Genomic DNA, 8,771 nt, shown 5'->3' on the forward strand with positions numbered 1-8,771 from the left:
GAATCATTTGGACTATCTAGTAAGTCCTAATTGCCTCTACTAGCAGTGACATTTGAAAGCAATGATGATAGAGGGGTAAATAGACTAAATATTGCGGGAATAAAAAGCTAATGTAACGACATGGAAAGAAGTGTCTGATAAATAATTCAAACTAGACAGTATTGATTACAAATAGATCAAAATTCTAACAATAAACAATGAAACAAATAAAAATGCTAGAGAAAGACAAGAAAGTTCTTTTCTCAATTAGAGAAAGATTTATTTTAAAACTATGACAAAATCTCAAAGTAGAAATAAAATGTTGAAACAATAGACCACATCAACCAAAAATTAGTTTAATTTTTTTTTGACTGACCAGAAAAATACCGTGAAGTCAAAAGGTAAGCAAAACACAAAAAATGTTGGCCACTTATAACATAAAAAGGCATTACTCTTGATAACAAACTACAAGAGTTCAGTGAATGACAAAAAAGATTGACAATCTAGCTTTGTACAGTGGCAGTATTGTGTAGCCAATGAGGTTTTTCCAGGGGCGATTATTGCTAATTAACAACTTCTCCCAATATCCCATTATGACAACTTGAAATATAGTTGGCATTGGCAATTTTTGGCAGTCTCTACAAGGACTGAGTTATATTTTTTAAATTTTTTTTCTTTGTATTTTTTTTTCTAAAAAAAAAAAAGAAGAAAGAAAGAAAAAAAAGAATTAAAAAAAAAGAATGAAGGAGAGGAAGAAAGAGAAAGAGGAAGAGGGAGAGAGAACAGGGGTGTTGCTTTATTGCCTGGGCTAGAATGCAGTCTAAAAATGGGTATGCCTATAATTGTTCTTAATAATAGAGACATGAAAAAAAAATGAGGGAAGAAAATAACAAACAAGCAGCCAACCAATATTTCATTTAAACCTGTAAATATATGTGATGTGGTACTGATAAGAGTGTATATTTTGTGTATTTAAAGTGGAGAGTTCTATAAATGTTAATTAAGTTTACTTGTTCCGGATCTGAGTTCAAATCCTGGATATTGATGTTAACTTTCTGTCTCATTGATCTGTCTAATATTGATGTTGAAGCCTCCCACTATTATTGTGTGGGAGTCTAAGTCTCTTTATAAGTCTTATATATCTGGGTATTTCTGTATTGGGTGTGTATATATTTAGGATCTTTAGCTCTTCTTGTTGCATTGATCCTTTTATCATTATGGAATATCCTTCTTTGCTTCTTTTGATCTTTGTTGTTTTAAAGCAACTCCTGCTTTTTATTTATTTATTTATTTTTGCTCTCCATTTGGTTGGTAAATCTTTCTCCATCCTTTTGTTTTGAGTCTTTGTGTATCCTTACATGTGAGATGGGTCTGGATGCAGCATACCAATGGGTTTTGGCTTTTTTTGCCTGTCTGTGTCTTTGGATTGGGGGATTTAGTCGATTTAAATTTAGAATTAATAAAAATATATGTGAGTTTAATACTGCCATTTAATTTTAGCTGGCTGTTTTGCCTATTAGTTGATGTAAATTCTTGATTATGTTGATGCTTTTTACTTTTTGGTATTTTTTAGAAAGGCGGATACTGGTTGTTCCTTTCTATGTGTAGTGGTTATTTCAGAAGCTCTTGTAAAGCAGGCCTGGTGGTGATGAAATCTCTGAGTGCTTGCTTGTTCACAAAAGGTTTTATTTTTCCTTCGCTTATGAAGCTTAGTTTGTCTGGATGTAAAATTCTGCGTTGAAAGTTCTTTTCTTTAAGGATGTTGAATATTGGCCCCCACTCTCTTCTAGCTTGTAGGGTTTCTGCTGAGATATCTGCTGTGAGTCTGATAGGCTTCCCTTTATGGGTAACCTGACCTTTCTCTCTGGCTGCCCTCAGTATTTTCTCCTTCATTTCTACCCTGGTGAATCTGGCAATTATGTGCCTTGAGGTTGGTCTTCTTGAGGAATATCTTTGTGGTGTTCTCTGTATTACCTGGAGTTGAATATTGTCCTGCCTTGCTAGGTTGGGAAAGTTTTCCTGAGTGATATCCTGAAGCGCATTTTCCAGCTTGGATTGATTCTCTTCTTCACATTCAGGTACACCTATCAAGCGTAGATTAGGTCTTTTCACATAGTCCCATATTTCTTGGAGACTTTGCTCCTTCCTTTTTATCCTTTTTATCCTTTTTTCTCTTTTAATTATTAATTAATTAATAATCTAATAGAAAAATATACAAAGATATGTGCATTACACCAGAATTATACTTAAATTATGAGATACTAAGATTTGATGGTATATATTAAAATTATAAATGATCTCCCATACACTGTGAGACATAAACTCTACATCTAAGAATATCCTATATGACTATACTACTTCATGTGAAACAAAATATTACCATATTTTCACTGAAGCATCACTTACAATTACAAACAACTGGGAACAACTGAAGTGTTTATCTATAGAGGACTGAATAAAATCTAATCCATCTATCCAAAAGAAAATTCTGCAGCACTAAAAATAATTTTTAAAAACATTGTTTCAAATTGGGTATATTTTAAAATATATTTTAATGGAAAACAAGCAAGTTATAAATATTGCCTATATATGCACATTTATGTAAAGTGGGAGAAGGGGATAATTCATAATTGTGTTTTCTTATCAGAAATAGGAAACTCAAGAAAGAGTTTGAGAGGAATGGAAACTAAAAAGACAGATGACTATGACTTAAAAAAATTTTCACTGTTTGCATCCTTATACCTTTTAATTGTTACACTAAATAAATGTAATAAAAATTCTGGAAAATCAAACAAAATGTTAAAAAGTGAAATGTGTTCTAACCAGGTCAAAGTACTGTGTTCTTTGAATTATTTATTCTAAACAGTATTTTTATGTTTCTGAAATACTAGTAGAATTGTAGTATCTACCATATAGTCAAGCTTTATTTGAATTAAAATCAACTAAAATACCTCCGTTTCTCACAATCATTACTCATTAATAAAGAACATATTTCCCATTCAGTTATTGTGCATTTTGTGATTAAGCATATGTGGCTTTAAACTGTTAATGTTTCCTTTTATCATGACATTAATAATTTTCAAAATGTTTAAAATTTTATCTAAAATATTTCTATTTCTGCCTTACTTTACTTCTTCATTAGCATCGTACCAAAGTAGTTTTTCAAGCTACTGATTAAAGTAGACAAAATTCCTGTCCTCTATATTTTTAGATCTATGGGACTATAAGTATGCATGTGGTCAAAATAAATGAACATCCCAAGCAAAGTGGGCAAGTACTGCAAAAGAGACATATGTGTGGTGATGTGTATATGTTAAAGACATTCCTCCAAGTAGAGGATTAGATAATCCTTCACAGAGGAGCTGATGCTTGAATTCTTCCGAAGGATGAATAAGAATTTGTCATAGAAAAACCAAAAATTGTAGCCCAAGAAAGAGCAAATGAACCCACATAAAGGTATGCTGCTCCCATTCAGCCCACACCAGTTTAATGACTATTAAGACATACTTTTTCAAAGGTGGCTTAGTCAACTGCTATTTTACCTAACAGTGTGTAACAGAGTCGGTGTGTTTCTCTCTTGGTTTGCATCATCAAATAGCTTCAATTTCACTTATGCTAGTGTTTCAAATCTCTTGCAGTCATATAAAAATAGTTATTCTTATGATTGTTTATTATTATTGTACCCATTGACAATCACTTATTATTTTAAAGATGCAAAATCTATTAATTGTGCTTGATAAACTTCCTTGGGTTAGATTGTTTTGTAAAATGTTTTTCACATTTTCGTGGAGTCGCAACTTCATTTACTTCATGTAAACTTAGGGCACTTCCAGTTTATTAACTTCTTGTCTATTTCTCAAAAGGGTTTTAGACTCAACTGCAAATACTTTTAGTATCCCAAGATATAACTCGTAGAGATCAAGAGATTTAGAATCATTGGGAGCAGTTATCTGCTTTTCAAAAATCTCATTTATTTTGAGCCTGTATTTTCTACTTCAAATATTTGTTATATATCTAGAGGACATTTCCAAATAAATGTATTATGAACACTTTGAACTCAGCATTACCAAAAATACATTTGGCATCTTCATGTTTTCTCCTCCAACATAAACGGGATACCGTAACATCTACTTTTTTTGTGATAATTCATTGCACTATTATTCTTTTTGTAATATAATGATGAAGTAATTATATATTTTTTATTTTTTATATATTTGCAAGCAAAATAAAAACTTCCAATTACAAAATCAAGCTAAACAGGTCACTGAAGTCTGAATGTTAGCATCTTTGAGAGTAATTGAATCTATTTTACTGGAAAAGCATAATGGCAAGTGTTAAATATTTTCATGTAGCTGGAAGCCAATTTTAAAATTTTATTAGAGGAACTTTCAGGAAATAATATAAAAGGCAGGAAATAATACTTTCATTTATCTTAAACACACTTGAGTAATATTGTAGGTGGGAGGTTTCTAAAAAAGGAATCTGAAAGAAGAGAATTCTGATTTTCCTCCTTAATTCCTTGAGGCATCATTGCACAGAAGGAGGTAGAGATGACTAGTTAATAGGATGAATGTTTATTTATCTACTTTAATCACAATATCCCTGTTTTTGGCTGAAAGATTGGCAATCCTGCACAAGATTGAATCTGTCAGTCTCTCTTAAAGTAGAGAAGACAAAGTACTCAAATACTGAACAATATTGGCAACTTATGTTAATCATGTTATTCTCAACTTATACTCTTAACCATGGAAGCTACAACTTATTTTTCCTATTTCTTTCATCCTGCATTTTAGGACACATATATGATGACCAGTGCTATAGCAGTCATATGGAGAAAGAAGACTGTATGAGTCTGGTTTCTCTAAAGGGACAGAATTAACAGGATATATGTATACATGAAAAGGAGTTTATTAGGAGAATCGACTCATACAATCACAAGATGAAGTCTCGCAATAGGCCATCTGCAAGCTAAGGAGCAAGGAAGCTAGTCCAAGTTCCAAAACCTTGAAAAGAGGGAAGCCAACAGTGCAGTCTGCAGTCTGTAGCCACAGGCCCAAGAGCCCCTGACAAATCACTAGTGTAAGTCCAAGAATTCAAAACCTGAAGAACTTGGAATCTGATGTTCGAGGGCAGGAAGCATCCAGCAAGGGAGAAACACAAAGGCCAGAAGAGTCAGCAAGTCTCCTCATTCCACTTTCTTCTGCCTGTTTATTCTATCCGTGCTGGCAGCTGATTAGATGGTGCCCACCAGATTGAGGGTAGATCAGCATTTCCCAGTTCACCGACTCAAATGTTAATTTCTTTGGCAGGGCCCTCACAGACACATCCAGGAAAATACTTTGCATCCTTCAATCCAATCAAGTCAACACTCGATATTAACCATCACAAAGACTAAGAACAAAACCTTGGAGAGAAAGTGCAATGATCTAGAAGGCACCTGATACACTGATGACTTTGTCAAGTCATTATTACAGACTGAGGTGACAAAACTTTTGGTTCTTTTTTTTTGTGTTTAAGAGAAAAATAAACTTCTGTTTTATTTAATTCTGTGTTACTTAAGGGTGTGGTAAGGTTCTGTTATATGTTGTTAAACCTGTCTTGATATACAACTCATCTAAAAAATGCACTTTGAGGGGTTACTTACAAATTGGATTATTGTATATCTGAGCTCTCAGCATTTTCAATGCCTATTTTAACTAATAACAGTGCACTAAGAAATACTGAAAACATATCCCTCTTCTAATTAAATTAATGTAAGTATAGTTGGATAACAATAACTTCAATCTTAATATTAATTCAAAACATATCTAAATTAAAATATTTTCCAGTGTAATAATTTTTAAAGTCCTTAAAAGCGGAAATGCAAAGGAAATATTATATTTCTCAAACATCCTCAGAATCCATGAGATAGAACCAAATTTATCCATAATTAATGAATAAAATTATTGTAATTCAAAGCAGACCAGCAGTCACTAATCAACTAGGGCAAACTCAACAAATAAAACATAACCAACACACACAGACACATGCACACAAACTCACAAAGAAAAATAGGAGGTACTCCAGGTTGTATATGTGCCACATTTTCTTTATCCAGTCTATCACTGATGGGCATTTGATTTGGTTCCAAGTCTTTGCTATTGTGAAAAGTGCTGCAATAAACATGTGTGCTTGTATCTTTATAGTTGAATGTTTTATAATCCTTTGAATATATACTAAGTAATGGGATTGCTGAGTCAAATGGTATTTCTATTTCTAGGTCCTTGAGGAATCGCCACAGTGTCTTCCACAATGGTGGAACTAATTTACACTCCCACCAACGGTGAAAAGTGTTCCTGTTTCTCCACATTCTCTACAGCACCTGTTGTCTCCTGATTTTTTTAATGATCGCCATTCTAACTGTCATGAGATGGTATCTCAATGTGGTTTTGATTTGCATTTCTGTAATGACCAGTGATGATGAGTTTTTTTTATATGTCTGTTGGTTGCATAAATGTCTTCTTTTGAGAAATGTCTGTTAATATCTTTTGCCCACTTTTTGATGGGATTGTTTGTTTTATTCTTGTGAATTTGTTTAAGTTCTTGGTAGATTCTGGTTATTAAACTTTTGTCAGATGGGTAGATTGCAAAATTTTTTTCCAATTCTGTTTGTTGCCAGTTAACTCTAATGATAGTTTCTTTTGCTGTGCAGGAGCTCTTAAGTGTAATTAGATCACATTTGTCGATTTTGGCTTTTGTTGCCATTGCTTTTGATGTTTTAGTCATGAAGTCCTTGCCTATGCCTGTGTCCTGAATGGTATTGCCTATATGCAGCCATAAAAAGGATGAGTTCATGTCCTTTGCAGGGACATACACAAAGCTGCAAACCATCATTTTCAGCAAACTGACACAAGAACAGAAAAACAAACACCGCATGTTCTCACTCATAATTGAGTGATGAACGATGAAAACACATGGACACGGGAAGGGGAACATCACACACCAGGGCTTGTCAGGGGATGGGGGGACTAATGGAGGGATAGCAAGGGGTGGGGAAATTGGATAGGGCTAACATTAGGAGAAATACCTAATATAGATGACAGGGGAATGGATGCTGCAAACCACCATGGCATGTATATATCTATATAACAAACTTGCATGTTCTGCACATGTACCCTAGAACTTAAAGTATAATTAAAAAAAAAAAAAAAGAAAAATGGGATGTACTTGTGTTTGTCTTTTGGCAAAAGGCATATTTTAAAGTTAGACAGTTAAGAATCAGAAAATTGTTGCATTTAATTCAAAAATATTGAATAGAAATCAGTTATAACTGAAAACTTACAACTTTTAAAAGTTACCCTTTGAACAAAATTTACTTCACATGCATTTATAAATGAATAATTTGGCAAAGTAAATTATTTTATGGCATTTAGTACAAGTTTGTTTTATCTCATTAGCTTAAAGATAACTTAATATTGTTTTATCTCTGTGGTGACTATGCATTCCTAGAGGGAAAATTGTTTATTAGCGTAATATATATTTTCAATAAATTATTTGGATTTTGCATAAAAGCTGAATTGGATGGAACACTTAATTTCTATATTTCTTATCCTTACTATTGTAAATCATTTCATTTGAATTACTTAAGCTAAAATTTTAGGCTATGTAAACATAAAGATGGACCTTGAACATTTATATTATATTTAAAAATACTACTGTCTTCCATAAATGGCTCAAAAAATTCAGATGATTTTGAAGCCATGTGGACCAAAGATCTTGTTCTAATTAAACCTTTAAACTTTGTTTAATTTTTGATGTATAATATTATCTTAGATAAACAATATAATTACAATAACATTACAAGTACTTTGATGTTAAGTTACACACATTTTCTGAAATTCCTGGGTAACCCTCTAATCTTTAGAATGATTATTAGTACTAAGGTAATTAAAAGTCTACAATGACCTAACAATACTTCTTAGAAAATGATTATATAAAGCTGACAGTTAAATAAAAGTTACACATATAGGCACAGTAACATTAATGTGCCTATACGTGTATGTTTTTGTAGATGTTCATATAAATAAACCGTGTATGATTTGGTTCAGAAAAAGTAAAGAGCAAAAAATAAACAGTATAATCTCAGAAAGTCATGATTATTTACATATTTTTCTCATTCATTTTGAAATGTTTTAAATCTAAATGCCTTTCCTAGTGTGTTCAAAGGTAAATCAGGACCACTTCTCAGGCAATAGGCACTGTGTTCAGATTGGCTAGGCCTAATTCTTAGATACCTAGAGGATAAATTATAAGAAATAATCCTGCATCTCAGACTATCACCTTGTGTTATATACATAGGTATATAATTACAGAAACTTTAATTTTCATATGGCTCAAAACTAAAATAGTAAGATTTTCCTCTATTGCATTTTAGAGTGTTCAATGCAATTTAATAATTTTAGCCTATGATTTTTAAGACATACTATTTTACTTTAAACATAATATATGACAGATAATAACATTGTAATTCAAATATATTATTTGGATCACTTCTCAGCCTTTTGGGTAAGATCTAGAATAAATATATTATGTTATATTACTATAAATACAGTTATATATGCTACTATTTTGAAAGTCTGATAATCCCTGAAGGCAAATAATTAAATTGAAATCTCTTATGGAAGCACAATGCTGATAAAAATAACACTGAAAACATCTATATTGTATACTCGAAGGCAAATAATTTAATTGAAATATCTTATTGCAGCACAATGCTAATAAAAACTGGAAATATCTATACTTAAAAACGTACA

General features: G+C 32.1%; 1 non-coding gene across 1 annotated transcript; it reads left to right on the forward strand.

Annotated features, from left to right (window-relative positions):
• The first annotated feature begins 484 nt into the window (after positions 1 to 484).
• Positions 485 to 626, forward strand: LOC116560934. The gene has a single exon (XR_004273214.1). It is a non-coding gene; the product is annotated as a U4 spliceosomal RNA (small nuclear RNA).
• The last annotated feature ends 8,145 nt before the right edge of the window (positions 627 to 8,771 follow it).

This window comes from Sapajus apella, unplaced genomic scaffold (assembly GCF_009761245.1).
Source record: "Sapajus apella isolate SASKATOON/1434 unplaced genomic scaffold, GSC_monkey_1.0 scaffold27, whole genome shotgun sequence".
Taxonomy (NCBI): domain Eukaryota; kingdom Metazoa; phylum Chordata; class Mammalia; order Primates; family Cebidae; genus Sapajus; species Sapajus apella.